This window comes from Dermacentor andersoni, chromosome 1 (genome assembly GCF_023375885.2).
Source record: "Dermacentor andersoni chromosome 1, qqDerAnde1_hic_scaffold, whole genome shotgun sequence".
NCBI classification, from domain to species: domain Eukaryota; kingdom Metazoa; phylum Arthropoda; class Arachnida; order Ixodida; family Ixodidae; genus Dermacentor; species Dermacentor andersoni.
The window spans coordinates 378,433,616-378,455,637 of NC_092814.1; positions in this window are offsets into that span (position 1 = coordinate 378,433,616).

A 22,022-nucleotide genomic window follows, 5' to 3' on the forward strand; every position below is an offset into this window, starting at 1 on the left:
TTCTTATTTTCTAAGGTTAAGCGAGTAAGTTTTCAGTAAGTGCGTAATTTGCACTGAAAAGCATTCTTAGTTCCATTAGCGCATGTCCTGTGTGGACGGAAGGAAGAAGATTTATGACTGGGTTGCTCGTGTGTGTTTAGGGCGGCCGTGTTCTGACTTCTCTAGTAAGCGTGCGTGGAACGAATTATTAGCTGACGCATTTTCTTAAGGGTTCGGCGGAGTGCGTAAGATACTTAAAGGTAGTAGTTCATTTAAGCTACGTATCCTGTGTGGACTAAAGGAACAAATGTGAGTAAGCGTGATGAAATGCTTACGTACGACGCAAGTACGCGTTCTGAATAGAGACCGTAGAGCTAGCGCAATTGTGATTACCTACCTCTGGAGTTGGCCGGACGGTTCAGTGCCAACCGTACGTGCGATAAGAACGCCACTGCGATAGGGAAAGAACAGACTGTTCGTGAAGCTAGGCTGTTTAAGTTATGCTCGGGTATTGGTGGTTGAGAGCCTTCAGTTTAATTCTGCGTAAACCTTTACTTTAGGTTTGGTCGAACTCAGCGGGCATGTGAACGCTCGCTTTGGCGGCACAAAATTTGGGGGGCAAAATTTGCGGTTTCCAGTTGAGTGGCTTGCATTGAAATTTTGATAGGAAGCCTGGTGGGTTAACAGCTGAATCCGGGCGTTTGCACGCTGAGCGGTATTGTGTTACCGGGATCGACTCTTCTGTGCCGGTTGTTGTGAGATGGTTGCAGGCATTCCAAGTGCGCAGGGATTGCAGAGAGCAAAGCCAACTTCTTGCTGGCCAGCCATTCTCTTCCTTCCCAGCGGTTGTCAGCACTGGCCAGTCGAGATTTTCCGGGCAATGGAGGAGCTGTTAGGAATGGCCTGCCGAGGTGGCAACACTTTCTCAGCCAGCTGCAGTTGCGAGCGTTGTGAGCTTCCCCGAAGAGAACCATGAAAGCCTACCACAATTGCTGTGGTGACTCATTTCGTGGGGACTCGACGTGCCGCTTCATCACCCCCTCGGCGCCGTTATGGCTAAACGCGATCAGGGGACCAACTATCGTTACTGTACCCGCACCACCGACCTAGTCTGCTGACACACGTGGCGACTTCAGGTGAAAGGCAGCTCTAGAATTTAGAGGCGCCGGACAAGGGACAACCGGTGGCCACGGTGGCTGGTCATCTCGGGGAACCAACGCGCCTTTCAAGACTCAATATAATGGGCAAGCGGCGGGTCGACTGCGTTGAGGTTTGACGCTGCTAATTGGCAGTGAAAACTGTGCGTACGTGTGTGTGTAAACCATCCCGCCGAGAGGCGGCTTGTTTACGATGCGTTGAATGTTTTGTCTCACCTAGGTTTCTAGGGAACACGAAGTGCTTATAAGTGGCTGTTGTCGGCTGCTAGATGTGCTCGTGCTCGTCAAGGTGCTAGAATGTGCTCGTCAACGCACTGGTGAGCTGTGTGCTCGTAAGCTGTGTGCTGTATGCTCGTCTTGCGTGCGCCATTTGGGAGCCACGCATAGGCTGTCGAATGTATGTCTTGCTTAAACTGTAAATACCATAAATAAACCCTGTACGCCTAGTTCCTCCCAAGTTCCTCTCTACGACCTTCAACCCTTACAAATGGTGGCAGCGGCGAGATCGTCCGACAACTCCTACCACAATTGCCGATCGTCCGATCGTCCGACAAATCTTACACTATTGAATTTATACATTTATCGTGAAAGTTTATACATTTATCGTGAAAAAAACGATCAAAACCTTCACCAAGCTATTTCCAGACTCTTTCTGGTACATTCGTTGCATTTCCGTGATCCACTGATTATTCTGAAGAATAACAACTATTCGCCTATTTAGATACTGATTTTCGATGTTTTCTGCGTTATGTTTTCTATTAGATGGCTCGAATAGCAAGTTCTTAATCAACAGAAACTCTCAATGAATGCACAGTTACGTGTTATCATAAGTAAAATTATTTTAGGTCCTTTCAACGCAAAAGCGATCCGAATAGATTTCGAAATAAACGCAAGTACTCCAACATTTAGAGCCATAGCAATATACTCGTAGAGTCGATATCCCATCCCGTCACTGTCGCACAGAACCCGCAGTATGGCAACTGCTTTGGATGCCGGTCATCAGTTCTACGATGCGTCTTTATTTCACTTGAATTGACGCCTCGGCTTGCGAAGTGTACTTTGGGTCAAGGTGTATTTTATTTGCTTCGCTGAAGTGCTAAACAACGAAAGAATACGAATAGTTGAGCAAACACCGTTTCCACGTAACTTAAGTTGCGCGCCGGCATATATAGGTCAAGTAAGTCCGCGGAGTTTCCCTCCGAATACACACAAACGATCACTTAATATTTTGTTTCGAACCTTATTTTTATCACACGCAAATAAATCTGGTCGGTGGCTAAGAGCACTCAGCGCCAGAGCGACTGGCGGACAGCAATGCTCTATCCCTTTCAGACCGAGGCCGTCTCCCTTTATCTTAAAAAGAAAAACTGTTTTGTTTCGCATGAGAATGAAGTTTATTGCGTGCACGCAACTTCGAAGTCGTGAGTGTTCGTGGTTTTGTGACGTCCTGCGACAGACAAGTGAAATTGGGGCGACACGAAAGTTTTAACAAAAAGCGGAGAGCTAATCACGACGAAGATAAAGAATTGGGAATAATTTGTTTAGTTTTTGGGGGCCTGATCAAATATAAACAGCACGCACAAGTCATAGGTAGATGAGACGTATTCGCGGTTTCCGTGGCAACGTGTAACTTACAAACTAACAGGGCGTGGCCTGAAAGATTTTGATCAATGGCGGAGCACGAATGGCGGAAATGGAATAGAAACAGATTGTAAAGCTTGACGTTGTAGCAAGCGCAATCTGAATACTCATGCACCGCCGAGAGAAAGCAACTGTACCATATGTGCTGTCAAACCACACCACATATAAAGCGCATTGTGTAGGAAACGATGGCGTTGAGCGCCCAGAGTAAAGGCCGAATACCTGTTCTGTAGCTTGATCCGGAATTCCTCTAGTTTCCCTCTTACCACTAACTCATTGATCGGCTTCTTATGTAGCAGTTTCTTCCGTTCCCCCCTCAAGTCTAGGCTAATTCGAGTTCTTACCATCCTATGGACACTGTAGCGCGCCTTGATGGGCACGTCCACATTTTGTATGATGCCCGGGTTAGCGCAGACTATAAATTCTATTTCATTTCTAGTCTTGCCATTCGGGCTCCTCCACGTCCACTTTCGGTTATCCCGCTTGCTGAAGAAGGTATTCATTATCCGCGTAATATTCTGTTCTGCAAACTCTACTAATAACTCTGCCCTGCTGTTCCTGGAGCCTATGCCATATTCCCCCACTGACTTGTCTCCAGCCTGCTTCTTGCCTACCCTGGCATTGAAGTCGCCCATCAGTACAGTGTATTTTGTTTTAACTTTACGCATCGCCGATTCCACGTCTTCATTGAAGCTCTCGACTTCCTGGCCATCATGACTGGATGTAGGGGCGTCGACCTGTACGACTTTCAATTTGTACCTCTTATTAATTTTCACAACAACACCTGCCACCCTCTCGTTAATGCTATAGAATTCCTGCATGTTACCAGCTATATCCTTATGAATAAGGAATCGGACTCCTAGTTCTCTACCTCTCCGCTAAGCCCCGGTAGCACAGCACGTGCCTGCTTTTCTGCACTCTATATGCCTCTTTCGTCCTCCTAAGTTCACTGAGCCCTATTATATCCTATTTACTGCCCTCTAATTCCTCCAATAGCACTGCTAGGCTCGCCTTACTAGATAACGTTATATATGTAACGGTATATATATATATATAGATGTTCACCATCGATACAAAGCAATAATAATCACAGAGCGAATAACTATGTCCCCGTCGGCCTTTTTTCTTACGTGTCTTTATAGAGCGCTAGGTATATGAAAAAACGTTAAATTTTCATTCCTGTAGTCACAGCATTATCATCATCATCAGCCTATTTTTATGCCGACTTCAGGCGAAGGCTCCTCCGAGCGATCTCCAGTTACCCTTTCTTGCGCAACCGGATTCCAACTTCCGCAGACAAATTTCCTTGTTTCATCCACCCAACTAACTTTCTGCCCTCCTCAAATGCGCTTCCCTTCCTTTCACACCCATTCCGTAACTATGTCGGTCCCCTGGTTATCTGCCTTATGCGTTCCATTGACTTCCACGCTCCATTTTAACGCGACAGCGTTAAGAGCCCAGTGTCGTAGAAAACTGGGCGTCGGTGTGCAGCGTCCAGCAAATGACGTCGTTTCGGGGAAAGAAATTCCGAACTACCCATACGCAGGCCCTCCATGTGGCACAAGGAAGTTAATGAACTAATTCAATTTCTCGAGCTAACACGTACAAAAATCGTAAAGTACGTCTTAGACATGATAGTATCGTATTGTAATTTGAATATAGTAGAAAACATATTTTTTTTTACACGAAAACTAAAGAAACAACCAGAAACTCGTTTTCGAGCGTTGCTATCATTCATAGGCGGCCATGGCGTCCCAGGCTTGCGCACGCTAATCTCAAAGGCCATCAAGCGGCGCGGCCTGTTCCTTGCAACACCTCCGGATGGCGCTCACCTCCACCGTATCGCGGCCCACGCAAGAGGCCGCGTTTCTATCAGAAGGTTTGTCTTCGTTCATTGGGTTCGCCGTCAGCGTTTCCCGGTAAATATTGCGGTTACGTAAGCCACACTAGCCGGCAAACGTGAGAAGCAGTCAGCGATCTTTGAATGCTATCGCGTTCCACTCTTAAAGGCGAAGCAGAAGTTTCCTCCAACCTTTTTCCCTTAAAGCGGGAGCAGTATATGCCTCATTACAGAAAAATCCAGCGTTGTCGTCGTAGGCGTGACCGAAAGATTGTAGCAATAATGGCCGACGGGCGCAAAGAGTAAAACCACGTCTAAAATGCTCGGCCTGACATCAACTTTGTCAAGCAAGTTTGTGTAAACAAGGTAAATTAATGAAAGTGAAAAGAAAATTTGGTACGTGTGGGTCAGGCTGGGGATCTAAGCCGGGCCTACAGGGTGGGATATGAGTACGCTTCCTCGAAGCCGCGGTAGCTTCTTTTTTTCATCATTGTCGGATTTGACATATACACAAACAGGACACAGAAGGTAAAACGTGTCAGCAGGGATTTTGCTGGCGCGACATATTAAATTTTTTTCAATGCTGCCAATTTATCTAACATGTCAATCCATGGTGGCAGTTCAGGGAGTGCCCGTAGGGCATCTCTGAACCACACTACACCGTAAATGAACTAATCGCGTGTAGGTGGCAAATTCACGTCAGTATTGTTGAACTGCGTAACAGGTTTCCACAATATGTGGATGCCCAGGAGGATTATAGCATTATAGAAAAAACCTCTGTTTCAACTGGTAAGAATCTTATTCCATGTGGATGTAAACGTAACTCTTTCTTTAACTTCCTTTGTAGCTCATCCAAGAAAAGGATGGGACCCCAGCAATCTAGAGACACATGCTCTATCATTTCAGGTTTCTTGCATAAGAAGCAGTTAATGGCCCACGGGACAAAATTACCTTTGTTATGCATCCATGTTTTAATCGACAATGTATTAGTGTGCGATTTAAAGAAAAAAAGATTTTACCGAAGGGTCTGCTGGTATTCTTTGAACCCTTTTGAGGACAGCTCCTGGGCCTTCGAGGTTTCATATGCGGTAAATCGGTACAGGGAGCATTGTGTCTATTAGGCCCTTATAGAGTTTTTTTCTAGTAATATTGGAGAGATACTGCATTGGAAACCGCCCATGCAAGATTCTGTACGCAAGCACGACCTCTGGTAGATAATCTTTAACGGCACTATGCATTGCATCACACGAGTATAGAACAAATCCTGTAAGGTGAGGACATAAAAGCACTTGCACGACCGTGCGAAGGAACACATCATTCTGACCAAGAAGGTACATAAAGCGCGACACAACCTGTCGCACAAATAAATGTGCCAACCCAAGGCCCCTTTCCCTTTACGGCAGGGATGTCCGATGTCGCCCCTGCGGTTCGCCGCCTATACCTTGAGCCGTCTTTGGGTAAGGCTATCCAAAAGAATGTACGAATAACTGGATTCAGGTTACAGTCAACACATGTAAAATGTTTGGCGTGTGCCGATGACATGGCCATATTCTGTTCAAATAGAGATGGTAGCTGTGAGGCCGTGGCGGCAGGTCAGACGTTCTGCAAATGGACGAGGGCGCAAATAAACTGGGACAAGAGTTACGGGTTCTGGAAAGGTGAATGGGATGAAACGCCAGACAACTTCTCTCGACTTCGGTGGTCAACCATTGCGACAACGTATCCACGCGTGCCTCTCGACTCTTATCGGGACCCGGAGCCATACTGGAATCAACAACCGGCGAGAGCAAAGGCTGAGGCTACAGCGTGGCATGGGCGACAGCTGTCAATGCTCTCGCGTGCCACAGCATGTAACCTACTTGTTACAAGCAAGATATGGTATGTCATGACTGTGCTTTGTTCTTCGCGGATCAACAGCTCAAAAATGCACTGCAAAGAACCACCCGATGCAACGGTGGCCCCATGGTTACGGTTGACAAAAGTTGTTCCTTGTGCAAGCGTTAGAGTGGACATCACATCCCTGTGCCGTCACTGCCTTGCACGTCTCAATTTCCTCGGCGCTGTCTATTCTGATGGACTCTCGCTGTCTATTCTGATGGACTCTCTGATTGCACACGTCACGTCGCTGCATCCTGCACGTCCCTTGCACTTGGGATTGCATCGGTGCTGCGTGTCCTGGGATGCATTCCGAAGCATCTACCTCAGCGGCATCTGGGAAGCGGGGTCGCCCACGGAGCATGCTTGCACGCCTTTTCACACGTAAGCATTCTGAAGTGGCTCTGCCGAACTTTTTACAGTGAAGCTGGCGATGGCTAGGATCTGGCGGATCGCGTCGGCGCGTAAACCAACAATTTCTCATACGTGGACCGATCCCGCAGGCAGTGCAATGCCGGGCAGACCTGCTACGGAGGTGACGCAGGCATTAGGCGCTCCCCGCGCGAGGGCCCATCCCGAAGAAAGTGAAAGGCCGGAGTTACCCGCGGCGGAGGTGAAGAAGGCTGTAGGCACTCCCCATACGTGGGCCGATCCCGAAGATAGCGCAGTACAGGGCCGACCCGGGCCGGGGCTGAAGTTTGCCATGAAGTGGCCGATAAACATTTCACTTGTCATCCTTCTTCGCACAGTTGACGGGCAAAATGTTTTTCTCTCTTATTGTATCAGCTACACTCGTCTGCTTTCTAATGCTCACCGCTCTCTTCCCGTCTCTTAACGTTAGACCAAGAATTTTTCCTTCCATATCTCTCTGCGCGGTCCTTAACATATTATTGATCTTCTTTGTTAACTTTAAAGTGTCATCCCCATATATTAGCACCAGTTGAATGCAACGTTTTTACATTTTCTTTCCACATCAGTGGTGAGCTTCCAGTCATAATTTATTTATTTATTTATTTATCGATACTGCAATCCTATATTTTGGGATTTTAGCAGGGTGGGAAAAACAATCAAATACACAATACAACATAGCAAAATGCAAGTAAAAAAGAAATTCACAATGCCCCCACATGCACTCTAACATACTTGTATTCTGCTAATTTCCTTCTCGTTACCAAGGGCCGCTGTAGGCAATTGACCTAGATAAAGGTACATATGGACATACTCTTGAGGCATACCATATCAAGGTATGCTTAAATAAAGAGATTGCAAAAAGGATGAGTAAAAAAATATTCGAAATAGAAAGATCTAGCGTGTGCGTCAACATATTTATAGAACTAGGGAAAAATCTTAGCTCTCTGGCCAATAATCACGACAATGTAAATCAACTGCAGTAGGACTGTAAAAAACATTGCGCTTCACGGTTGAGCTGCTGCGTCCGCAGGCTCCTCCAGAGACGCGTCGTAGGGGATCACCTGTGGGGGAAACAACGCTTCCTTCTCCGGGTTGTATAGCCGATTTTATGGAAGCATATAGTATCCACAAGAACTGTCAAAACGACCCCGTACTGCTTGAGAAGTACGAAAAGCTCCGTGACAATTACTCCGCCATTGTCATTGTAGTGGCCCAGTGGTTGGTCTCACGAAACTGGAAACCGTCGTGGTTGGAAGCTGAGGTGCGATTGGCCAAGCGCAAGGCAACGCGTCGAATGCGACGACTTCGGTCTCGTAGACGCCAGGTTCGAGGACAGCATCGCACAAGCTGTTGGTGCACTCAAAGCGAGACAGTCGCTCTTCAGCCAAGCACCGTTGCTATTACATTTTGCGCATCGCTCCTGCAATGATCAGGCGGTGTGCGTAGGCTTCAAGTCCCGGGAAGCCAGCTTGTCGCCGGGGTTGACGCTATGAAGCAGCTGCGAAAAATCGTGTTGGGCACTGGATCTGGACCCAGAAGCGACGCGGTACTTTCATGAGGTGATCCTATATATACCAGAGCGACAACGGCCGTCTCTGCTGTGTTTTTATTTTCCGCTGAAACAATAAGATATCTTAATATATAAATGGAGGTAGCTTAAGAGAAATTCGATATTTGAACACTAACAAGACACATAGCGACTGCCCATCCGTGCTTCGGCATGGGTGACGAAAAACTACGAAATATTTTCTTCACAGCCGCAAGGGTCGCAGCCATGGCTGTCGGCCCATTCAATCATAAATGAGAATCACTTGTTAAACACGACACCAAACCGCATACTGCACTCGTAAACTGGGATACATAGCGCCAATTGTGTCGTTCTTGCTCTATGCCTCCAAGTTTACTATTGAACTACTAACACGCCCAAACTTCTGCCCTGATAATGCGCATACTGCAAAACAGTTTCTCATTGCCTTGGTAGCCCATGCGGTTCGTGGAACGTGTTGACTCCTGCAAGGCCAGTGTACTATTGGGTGACATAGAGGGAAGTTTTGCTGCTGCGTCAGTTCTTCGGAGTTAAAGCCAGCCACTGTCGCGGCAAAAGCTACTGTCACAGTGATCACAACAAACACGTGCGCTAAAGGCAACCAGAGCACTAGTTCGCTTCTTGCCGTCTACGGGATTGCAAGAGATACTGTAACAGTGTTTAGTGTAGCTTTTGTTTTGTGCGCCGATTCCCGTTGCTGAACTCGCCTTTCTATCTTCTTATCTCTTTAAATCGGAATTCCCTTTTCCCCGTACAGGGTAACGAACCAGACTTTTTTTCTGTCAAACTTATCCTCCTTTCCTTTCCTTTTTTTTTTCTCTTTTTTGTTAGAAGGAAGCGAAAATTACAGTTTAAAACAAAAGAAAATACGAGAAATATAGAATAGTGTGCGAGTAAGCAGTCAAACTGTAAGAAACCTGCGAAAATGTATTAAATTCAAGGAGAGAATAAATACAATGCTAACGAATGATTTGCAGAAACAATTCTATAACATGAATAGTGATGAGCTTAATAGGATAATGCTAGAAAAATTACGCTGGTAATCGTTTTCTTTCATTTAAAAGAACACTGTGCATGAACTATTCCCGTGGCAACGGGGATGTTTGTTTAAACAAGTGCAGGAAGCATCCCGGCTTTATAATAAAACAACGCTAAGAATTCTTGCATTGTGTAATATTTTGCTCGAAGTATACTACTTTAATGGCATAAATATTTTAATATAAAGCTGATGGATTGGGCAGTACAAAGGAAGGCGTCTGCGAATATTGCGTATTTGCTCATTTTGTTTGCACGTGTGAGTCGCTGGCAAAATACATGCACGCACGCACCCATGGACGCTCTTGTGCGTGAGCCTTCAATGCTACTACTTGATTCCTACTGCACATTCGATACATCTGAATTTGGGAGTGGATGCTTGTGTTCATGGAACAGGGCTTTGAAGTAAAGTCATCTAAATCATAAAATCATACATTTATTCAATGCTGTCAAGAAACAATTGAAGCACGACATTAAAATAGCTGTTTGTGATCTTGCTTTCGTGGGAAGCAGGCGTAGGTTTTCGCAGCAAACGTATTCCGTAGAAAATTCGTTGCAAGTTAATGCTGCAAGAGTGAAGGCTAACACCGGCACACTAACACCCTGTGTTTCAACTGGCATCACCGGGGGACGCGTCGTGGTGGTGTCTTCCGTGTCTTCGTCTTGCCAGCCTTCTCGTGCTTGGCAAAATGTGCGTTGAGAGCGAGGAGCGACTTGTACACCTTGAGGCAGCACGGGCCATTGTGTCCGTTGCCGCTCTCATGCACAGCCAGGTGTCACCTGACCTCCTCTTCATCGATGAAGAAGCGGCCACGCAAACAACGAAAGCAGAAGCCCGTTCGCCAATGCTGGCCCAGGTGGCGTGAGTAGGCATCGCCCTCGTTGTCGTCGTGGCCACGGGAGGTGCACAGGAACGGTGGCCGGTTGTCGTGCACGATACTGCGGTGTAGGAGGAGGGCCAGAGGCGGTGCCCTGGGATTGGTGCATCGTAACTGTCGCTACTGCTGCTTGCGCATGATAATTGTAGATGTGATCTGGGTGCTTCCTTCGGTAGACGACAGCGGTGTTGGTTACCATGTGATGGTATGCCTCCTTGTACGCGGTTTTGATTGAACGCCAAACCTTGCCGAGGTAGCTGCTGACGCGCTGGTTCTTTTCTTTCGGGTTCATGGCGGCTACCGGTCGCCATTTTTCATGTACGAACAGCATGAAGGCGATTGGAAGTGGCGAAATGCAGGACCAAAGCTGGTGGCTGCAGTGCCCCACGGTGCTCAACGTTGGACCCACCACGGCAGCATCCCAGGACTCATCAGAGGCGGCCATCGCCGCTGTTGCGAGTTGGGAGCAGTCTGTAAGAACGCGGGCAGAATGTCTACTTGGAGCGTTCGTGCAGTCTTGTGGTGCAACGGAGCGAGGGGCCGACGACGACGGTTGACCTTCGCAGGAACAGCTGCCTTCCCAAGTCGAAGAAGAAGATACCGATGTTCCTTTCTTTCTTTGCTTGCCCTATGATTATGGCTCATACCCAGTATGGCGGATGCGGCAAAGTTGGGCTGGAACTGCAAAAAGGCGCTTAGTAATGGCAAGAAAACAAATGAAATTATTGGGAAATAATCAAAATATTAACAAGAACGACAAAGAAATAAAAGTTGCGCTAATACACCCATTTGAAACGACACTAGTCAAAGCTCAGGAAGCATTCTTGTGACATTGACCAAAATCGGAGGCTCGGAGGGAAGGAATTTCAGGAATTCATAAATTCACGCCAAGTTGTCTAAATGTTTTTGTAAAACATGTGCCTTTTTGCGTTCGTGAATCGGCGACCGAATAAAAAAATTATCAATTAGTGACCTTAAAGAAGGGCCACATCCGGGAGGGAGCTAGATGAGCCCTCTATTGCTAAGAGTATACGGAAGTTAATCGGCACCTGTCGCTGTTGCTTAGTGGCTGTGGTCTTGGGCTGCTAAGCACGAGGTCGCGGGATCGCCCGCCGAAAACACCCGTGTACTTAGATCTAGGTGCACGTTAAGGGACCTAAGGCGGTCCAAATTTCCGGAGTCCCCCACTACGATGTCCCTCGTAATGAAATCATCGTTTTGGAACGTAAAACCCCATAATTAATATCTTTAAGTTAATGGACAGCATAATCGAGTGAAAGTTACTTCGAATTTCGCTGTTTCGAGGAAATTTCTGCCCTAAAGTTATAGTCGAGAATGGAGTCTTCTTCTTCATCGATGTCCAGAAGCCTAAGTAGTAATGGTGCTTATAATAACTATGATGATGATCACGCGGACAATGACGACGATCGCCATTTAGGCACGTACCTACTAAGGAGGACACGTCTAGAATTGAGTATCTGGGGTACTGTGAGTTAAGTGTTTATTCATCGAGGAGAAATAAAAAATAAATATTCAGATACCATCGACGACGGGTGCTAATGTGCGCGGATAGTCCGAGTAAGTGTTTTCGCCCTCCTTGCCGCCCATCCCTACAGTTCAGTCGCCCGAGAGCACGGACCCTCTTCCTCGGTGTCTTCCCTCAACTTCCTTAAATCCCTTCGTGCCAGCTATGGAGAGCGAACACGTTATCTTTATGCCCTTCTTAGTTTGTAGCACGGCGGAAGAATAGACTCTGGTTTGTAGGCCTCAACGCGGTCAGCGTTCGAAGGAACGCTTGTCTGCGTCTGCGGTATATTTTTGTGGATTCTGGGACTGCTAACGCGTGAGAACAACGACAACGGGCTTCAACTGTGCACGTCCTTGCAGCATCGTTCGCGCACGCCGGCGTGGTCCCTGAACTCATGAGAAATGGAATGCACATCACGGTGACGGGCGTTCTACGCTGCTGCTGGTGCTCATTTCTGGGCTATGGCACGTACACACAGCGTGCGACTGGTGAAGAAGTGTGAGCAACATTTAAAATGTGCTCTGACTGGGCTAAAGCGGCCCGTTATGATAGCCTGTACAGTATTTTCATGTGCCCTCTCACTGCTGAAGTCAGGGGGCCCCTTTTTATTCCATCGCATGTTATGTGCACAGGATCTTGCTAGTCAGTGGATGTCGGAGGGCGTCTCACTGGTGCGCACAGTAACAATGTAACATCGCGTGATTATTGATTGGTCTGCGACTTCTAAAGTGGCAACTAATTAAGGCCCCCACACCCCGCTCCCTCAGCTACGCAACGAGGCGGGAGCACTCCGTGTCAGGCGTGGTGGAAAAGCATGGCACAAACGAACAAGGACAACAGAAGTCGAAATTGAGAAAAAGTAAAGCAGCAGCTTTAGAAAACTTTGCACAAGAACATTCACAACCAGCACCCCGGGTACGCGAGCCCGACGCGTTTTTACGGCGCCATAAAGAAATCACTGCTATTACGCGGGTTCCACGTCGGTTGGTGTTACCCGTTAATAGGCAGGGTGCCCCAACTATCATGCACCAAGATGTAAATATATGCAAATAGCACGTAGATGGTCAGAAATAAGGTAATGTGAGGTATAGAAGGTGGTTTCGCAGTTCTGTGGTTGCGTGACTTCAATTCGAAGGCCACCCTTGCCATTGATTCAGGTTTTAAACGTGATGACAGTGCTTCCCTTGCAAACGTGAAATTGAAAACAAAAGAACTATGCAAATCCATTAGCCTTGACAAGCTAGCAAAAGTGATAGAAAAAACTAAAAACCTAAGCGTAGATATTTTCTTTTCAGCTGAGACGCATAAGATTGACTGCCCTCTGCGAGTTATCATAACTGAAGCAGAGACTAGGCAGGCAGCTGTTGGTTTGTTTTTGCAAGATAACCTAAATCTTCTAATCATTGAAAATCTTTTTGTTGTTAGAGATTCGGATGAAGTTATTAGTTTTTTAATTAGGAGAGAATGAAAAGGGACTCAAGATGTTCGCGATGGACGTTAAAGATCTGTACTATTCACTTCCGCATGACAAGTTGCTACTGTGTGTTGAAGAATGCATTGATGACTTCGGATCAGTTGGCGTTCAGAATGCTGCAGGTGTTTCTGCTAGCGGCTTTCTTGTATTGCATGCCTTCTATTTGAAATCAACTTTCCCCTAGTGGAATGAAGGAAATTACATACAAAGGAATGGTGGTTACATAGGGTCATGCCTGGCGCCGGCATTAAGTGATATTTATCTAGCTCATCATGATCGCAATATTCAATGTATCCTAGACGCACCCCTGTGGTCAAGGTGTGCAGGTTTGTGGACAACTACCTGGTATTTATTGACTGTACTGATCGCGCTTTCGAGCCTGCTGCTACGGGAGTCTTGGAGATCTTTAAGAAAGAGCAAAACCTCTAGAACTTACGCGTGGGGTTCCCATTGATGATTTATTGCGCTTTCTAGATCTCGGGCTGTGCTTTGCTAACATGTGTGCTGGTGCTTCGAACCGAGAGGTAAGAAGCCACTTTAACTCCGCACACTCAAAGCTCATTAAACGAGGTATTATAAAGTTATGCCTCGTTAACAGCCTCAATAAATCTTGCTCACACGAGATGCAGCATAGTCTTGCTGCACAGGTTGATCGCCTTTCTTGGGCTGGATACCCTTTGGCCTTAATTTCAGCCATAGCGGAAAAGCTTCTGAGACGCACAAAACGTGATGAGCCCGCTCAGTCAGAGAACCAGCCGGTTGAAAGACGCAGGTTTGCAGTGCTACCGTATGTGCATGATGTCTCCCGTAGGCTAAAGAAGATTGAGCAGCGTGCAGGAATCACAGTCGTTTGCTCAGCCCCGTAAAAACTGGCAAGGCTCTGTAAGCGTGGAAACACGCCTAAATCACGTCAGAGTTGTTGCTCTGTCGGGCACAGAAAACATTTTGTGACATGCGCAACGAATGTTGTTTACCATATTCCCTTGTCTTGCGGCAGTAAATATGTTGGACAGACAGGCAGGTGCTTAAACGATCGTTTAAAAGAGGACTATAACAACGCCCATAACCCTATTCAAGGTCACTTGGGCATCCATAGCCGGGACTGCGGCTGCATGCCCCTCTTTGAAGATAAGGAAGTTTTAGCGAGACACAGCTCACAGCTCACCCGGGAAATTACAGAAGCTGATTTCATCAGAAAACTAGGTAGTGTGTGCGTTAGTGCACCCTCAATCGCGCTGACCCCTAGTGAAATCTTGTATCTCAACAGATAGAAATCGTAATGTTCGTTTTTGTTTCAAGTGACCTTGTTCTTAGTACTGTTAGGACACCCCTTGTGGCGGCCTTTCATTTTGTGCGCATACCCCCTCTTGTATACATACACACGATGTGGCAACGCAATAAAATATTGTTGGAAGTCAGCGCAGTGTATGTCGTCTCTCGCAGTCCTTGTCTTTCGCGCTGTACGTCATATTTTATCATTAAGGTAATTTTGTTTGCCGTCGGTTGAAGATAGTCGTAGTATTTCCTTTTGGCATCCCCCTTAACTACATTGTCTTACTTATTTAGTCAACATCTCAAATAATAAAATCTAAATTGTGATGTACATATGACGTTAATTCGCGGCAATAAATACCGTGTGAAAAAATAAGGAATTCGCTTTTGTGGTGTAGTGGTTAGAGCACATGTCGGCCACGTGACGGTCCTGGGTTGAAATCGTGTTGTGCGCATGTTCAATGAAGTACGACAGGGTTCATATGAACGAAGCTTTGTGTACTCACCACGGTGCATATGTACTCTGTAAATAAAAATAAGGAAACGGTTGTCGGACATAATTTAAAAACCGCCTAAAAAGCCGCCTATGTTAAGGGCCGCATGTATTTGGGCTGAAAAGTAAGCATCGTTATTATGAAATTTCGCAGCACGTAAAAATCTCCCATTTGCCCGGCGGGCCCCATTGTATAAATCACTATTTTTAAATATTTTACGACAGAAGTATGGCCCATTGATAGGACGGCGCGATTCCTAATGGTCGTGTTTGTTAACTATTGCACCGGTTAAAACAGTCCGGTAGCTAAACCGGCTGCATATTGGCCGGCCACATGACTACGGTTCCCGCATACTGGGAGCCGCTTATACTCGGGACGCGTGGAAAGTGTCGCTATATTGAACTTTTCTCCTGGATAGACTGCACTGTTATGAGCGGTATTTGACTGAGAGTGTACAGTATGCTGGTATGCTGGTGTACAGTATGCTGGTATGCTGGTGTACAGTATGCTGGTAAGCAATTTTATTCATGGGTGAGAGTAGCGCCCAACGAACGAAGTAGTGGCACAATGAATCTACAGATGACCGTATGAACTGTTGTCAAAGTGAGCAGCAAAACCCACGTTTTAGCACCACGGTACCGCCGTTGTTACGATTGTCGTATACGTTTCTTTACTGCTCAGTGCTCCTAAACAAGAGCTTGGAATTACACAAATATTGCTTCAAAACCGGCACATTCTCCCCCCAAAAAAATTTTGGAAATACCTAACTGATGTCTGGGTTTGATTACATGCTCAAACACGCGTGCACGCATCACGCTGGGTGCTCCGTCCGCCGCAGATGCAGCAAAAACTCATGCCACGCCAATGTTAAAATACGACTGAAAGAACTGCTTGGAGCATCAAGACAACACGGTGCGTACGACAGAGCAAGCACGGGGGCGAAAGCCGGCAGCTCATAGATGGCGCCACCACCTGCAGAATGTCACGGCGCCCTTGAAAAGAAGGCCTATAGGTACTCAGCTTATACTATGGGCTGCAGAAAAAGAATTCTTCAATTAAACACTATATAAACAGGCATCGACATTGTTGTAAGTTCATTGTTCTTCTTATTATTGTTGTCCAACAATGGGCGTTATCCAGTACACGGAGGATGGGCGAAGGATCAGGCGGTCCAAATATTGGTGTTAAAAAGATTACAGCGGAACAAAGGCTTGGAAAGACAAGAAATTGGTGAAATAACTTAACGGAGAAATGATAAGAAGGTTATGTTAATTATATAGATAAAATAATTCAAATCACGGAATGAAACAAAACGATCAGTAGATAAACTTTTAACAATATAAGACGGTGGTTGCTCTGTGTTCCTATAAAGTTGTAAATTGCAATAGAGACGTCCTTGCGATTCAATTTCACCAAAGACGCCCCAAGTACGGTTTTAAGGCGAATATATTTATTTGGCTAGTTAGGCCGTTTTCGTGCTCGGTGGATGGTCAGTTGGCTGTGAAGATGAATGGCCAGTGGGCGGGCACGAAAAAAAAAAGAACGTTTGCTCGTTGCTTCATTTCGTTCACTCTCGCTCTCGTTCTTAGGTATGCTCGTCAATTGCTTCGAGCTATTCGCTAAAATTGATAACTATTGTAAATGGCTATCACAATCTTTTTTTTTCTCTCTACGCTGTCGAGTCTGGAACGCTGACCCTCGGCCGTCGACCCTGATTCCCTGCCATGTGCGAGGTTATCAAGGGCTGTGGAATGTCGGATGGTGAAAACGACACGATGTCGCCTACCGTATGGGATGTCATAAGGGTGCAATTGTACGTAGACACGTAGAAACGGCAAACAGCCGGCGTGGCGTTGCTAGCCCGGGGACGCTCCTTCGAGAAAGCACGGGAGTATTTGAAGAACCAGCTACGCTTACTGCTAATTCGACGCGCCTGCTTCAACGCCGCTATAGGTATTTTGGCAGGACAGAAATCCCGTTTGAAGCAAGGTTAGCCTTATTGCAACTTTGCTGCAGGAAAAACAATGGCCGCAGTACATTAAGGTCACAAGCGTGCACTTATGCACGCGGAAAGAGTGAGAACTTTCGAGAAAATAAAGGACGCTTTGCAAAAGGCCAACTAGACTATGTATATTGAACTCATGTGCATGTGACATACGTCTACAACGGCTAGTTTGACGTGGGAAAACGTAATTTTGTTTCCACAAACACGTTTTTTTATTTCCTTCATGCTGCCTTTTCCCAGACTCTAGAGCCGCTCGAGTTCGCTCGATTCAAACTAAACTGTGTCCGCGCAACCTTGGGCGATCGGAACGCACGTTATCTGCGCTTGGCCGGCAGAGACGGGGGCTTTGTTCCGGCCCCAGAGCGCTCCATGTCTCAGTAAGGTGCCTGGTGTAGTCTCGTGCGGATGCCATCCTATCGGTAAGCGCGAAGATTATCCTATATTCCATCATCGTTTTAAAATTGTTCAATACTTAGAAGCATTTCTCTCGGAAACCATACTTAGTTCAAGGGAATTTTCCATGTATCGATAATGTATCTCGTCGTATTCGAGTGCCGATTGCCATGTTATTGGTTGTTAACGAAACTTTTTCTCAATTCTCTAAATTTATTAAGGCAGTTTTTCGTGTGCGTACCATGGCCACGCACGTTTATATCTCCTTCCGTTTCTCTACCACGGGTGCGCTTTAAGACCACGGCGCTGCAATTATGCTTCCGTAATTTTCCTTTCCTCTTTTTTTTATCCTCCCTTAAATTCGTTCTTTTAACTACTACACGGAGAAACAAAGCAAGACCGCTCGCATTCAATCCCATAGATGAGATGAGTTCCCTCTCTCGACGGGCGGCCATTTTTTCCAAGAAAGTATGCCGTCCAAAATCGACCACCGCGGACAACATCTGGACAGGAGCTATGGCGCTTCAATGTAACCTGGGGCCTGACGGACCAACCTACATAGCTATCTCTCCGGGCAACATCAAGGGTCACGAGTTCAAATTCCCTCTCCTCTCACTTTTTATTGTTTTCTTCTTTTTTTCTTCTGCCCCTTTTTAATATTTCTTTTCTTTTTGTTTATGACTATACGGGGACCCACTAAAAAATCTCTTTATGTATGGCCACTAATGTGCAGGTCATAAATACCAAGTTTCTCCAGTTGAGTGACATCTGTGTGGTTTAACCGAGCTCAGAATATATATACCCCCCAGGGGCGTCTGCGTCAGAAGGCGTTTAGTGTGTGGCGACACCACGTACCCTAGCACACGTGGGTTGGACCCTCCCGCTTGTAGCCGTGCGCGGCTTAGCCGTGTCAGGGGAAAGGGGGATCCTGGAGGTTGAGCCGATGCTGGGTGTTTGGACCTTTAAGGCCCCCCGGTGGAGGCAACTCACCTCTTCGGCCTCGGCTTCACATAGACGGCACCTCCAGACTGACCCCCCTGGAGGACATCGGCAGTCCCCTTTTCCTGTCTCTCCCTCCTCGAATCTTCGTCTTTATCTCTCACTTTTTGACCTTTCCTGTCTCCTTCTCTCTTCTTGTTACTTCCTTTCTTCTGGCGGCAAGCGTTATCCCTGTGTGGCTATCCAACCTTGGGTACACCATATTCGGTTATAGTGACGGCGTACGACTGGCGTCGTGCAGCTCTGCCGCGTCCCCTGTTGGGCTCTGTAGTGGGCGGTCGGCGCTGTTGCCGAATGTATACATTTTTCATGGAAACTTCGTGCCCCTCACTTGCTGATCGCCCTCAGAAACTAGGGCGCACCGAAGATGTCTTCAAGTTTTTTGGACGCCAAACCTAGAATTTCCCCCGCTTCCACGTTATTCATTCTGAAAAGCCAAACAAAGCAGTGCGAAACATTTCACCAGTCCTTGTTTCAAAGTCCCTGACTGATGTTTTTGGTCCAGGTTACAAGGTGTCGAGGATGGCAAGCGGCGACCTCCTCTTGGAGCTCCGCGATGTAAACAATATGAGAAACTACCGCAACTAGTGTCATTTGGGGAGACCCCCATAACAGTAACCGCGCACCGTACAATGAACACCACCCGTGGTGTTGTGTCAGATGATGATTTGCTTGAGCTGACTGAAGCGGAACTCCTAGGGGGCTTCAGCGAATAAAATGTGATCAATGTCAGAAGAATTAAGATGAGGCGGGATGGTAAAGAGATTCAGACGAAGCACCTAATAATTGCTTTTGGATCAAGAATCTTGCCCGAGTCAATCGAGGCCGGGTACATCAAGCTCCGTGTTAGGCCGTACGTGCCAAATCCACTCCGATGTTTCAAATGTCAGCGCTTCGGTCACAGCTCGCAGAGCTGCCGAGGCCGCCAAACTTGTGTAAAATGCAGTGCTCAAGAACACACCTTTGAAGCTTGTGAGAACGCTCTCCACTGTGTAAACTGTGACGGGGAGCACGCCGCATACTCGCGGTCGTGCCCCTCCTGGAAGAAACAAAAAGAAATCGTAACGATCAAAGTAAAACAGAACATCTCATTCAAGGAGGCACGCAGGCGGGTATCGTACCTGCCCAAGAAAACCTTTGCCGATGTGGCGCGTCAGGGAGCAGCGTCACAACGGCCTCCGGCGGCTGTCCGACCCACAAGCCGTGAGTTGGCAGTTACGCCATCTGCCCCCGTGGCGGTTGCAGCTAGCGCTGCTCCGCCAACCCAGCAGACGGGGCCATCGACCCCGAAGTTGGGCGCAGCTGAGGCTGCCCGAACCTCCGAGGCCCCTTCCAGCGCTGGCAACGGCCAGCGCAGCCAAATCCCTCAGAGTGCCCCATAGACCTCCGGGCTGGTGGGCGCAGGGGTCTTGCCTTCCGGGCCAGGACTCTCTCGGAAAACCTCTCGCCCGCAAGAGCGCTTGTCCGGCGTCTCACAGGAGGCATTGGACACTACACCTGTCCTCAAGGCGCACCAAACGCCTAAGGAGCGCCGAGACTCGCTCGAACGCTTCTGAAAGAGCAAAACCCCTATTACAGGGCCTCGAAAGGGTTCTGTAATCTAAGGCATCCCTTAGGATATGGATGCCTTATGAAATATGGATGCACAAATCATTCAATGGAATGTCAGAGGTCTTCTTAAGAATCTTGAGTATGTGCAAGAACTCATCCACAAACACAATCCAAAAGTGCTGTGTTTACAGGAAACACACTTAAAATCAAAAGACACAAACTTTCTTCAACAGTATGTTACTTTTCGCAAAGATCGCGATGATGCTGTCGCATCATCGGGTGGTGTTGCAATTGTAATTCAAAAAAGCATAGCCTGTCAACGTTTACAGCTGCGAACGGCCCTTGAGGCAGTGGCGGTTCGAGTTCTGCTAAACAAACTTATCACTATTTGCTCGCTTTATATACCCCCACATTACAAACTAAGCAAACATGAATTTCAGTCCTTTATAGATGAATTGCCAGAACCCTATGTCGTTCTTGGCGATTTCAATGCACATAACTATCTGTGGGGCGACCCTCGTATAGATGCGCGAGGACGTCTTGTTGAACAGTTCCTTTTTTTTTCTGGTGCGTGCGTGTTGAATAAGGAGGAACCCACATATTACTCTCTTCCAAACAGAACTTTTTCCTCAATTGATCTCCAGCATAGTCTCCCCGTCTATACTGCCTGAACTCGAATGGGAAGTTACAAACAATCCTTACGGGAGCGACCACTTCCCCATACTGCTGAGAACATATAAAGCAAACGAATATCTACCACAGGCTCCTAGGTGGAAGATCGATACAGCTGACTGGGAGAAATTCCGAACACTCACTAGTATCTCATGGGATGACATGTCTTCTTTAGAAATTGATGCTGCTGTGGAGTATTTTACAGCGTTCATAAAAGATGCCGCATCTAAATGCATATCACAAGTAAATGGTTTGGCATGCAAACGACGTGTACCATGGTGGAACAACGAATGTACCTTCGCCCGTAGGAAACAGAACAAAGCGTGGGGATCGCTACGCGCCTCTCCCACTGCAGAAAATCTTATTAACTTCAAAAAAGCAAAGTCTCAAGCCAGGAGAACGCGCCGACAGGCCAGAAGAGAGAGTTGGCAGAAATTTTTATCGGGTATCAACTCTTATACAGAGGAGGCGAAAGTGTGGAACAGGGTTAACAGGTAAAAGGACGACAAACTTATTCACTCCCCCTGGTAAACACACAAGGCGATACCCTGCTTGAACAAGCAGACTCACTTGGGGAGCACTTTCAGAGCGTGTCAAGTTCCACCAATTATTCAAAACCCTTTCTCAAATATAAACAAATAGAAGAATGCAAGCCACTCATAAGAAAGTGTCGGCAGAATGAACCGTTCAACTGCCCCTTTAGTATTGCCGAGTAGAGAGCTGCCTTGAGCGCATGCAAGAGCTCTGCACCGGGATTTGATAGAATCATGTATGAAATGCTGAAAAACTTACACAATGACCCTCAAGTTACACTACTTACACTTTTCAACACTATCTAGGACGCAGGGTACCTTCCGACCGCATGGAAAGAAGCCATTGTGGTCCCTGTTTTAAGTCAAGGCAAAGATCCTTCCTCAGTGTTAAGCTACCGCCCGATAGCCCTCACAAGTTTCATGTGTAAGGTATTTGAAAAAATGATAAATCGGCGACTGATCCATTTCCTTGAACAGAACAAAATGCTTGATCCCTATCAGTGTGGCTTCCGAGAAGGGCGCTCCACAACCGACCATCTTGTACGTATTGAAGGAAATATCCGGGACGCATTTATACATAAACAGTTCTTCCTCTCGATATTTCTCGATATGGAAAAGGCGTATGACACAACGTGGCGATACGAGATCTTGCGAGACTTATCGGAAATGGGCATTCATGGTAATATGCTAAACGTAATAAAAATCTACTTCTCCAATCGCACCTTCCGGGTGAAAGTCG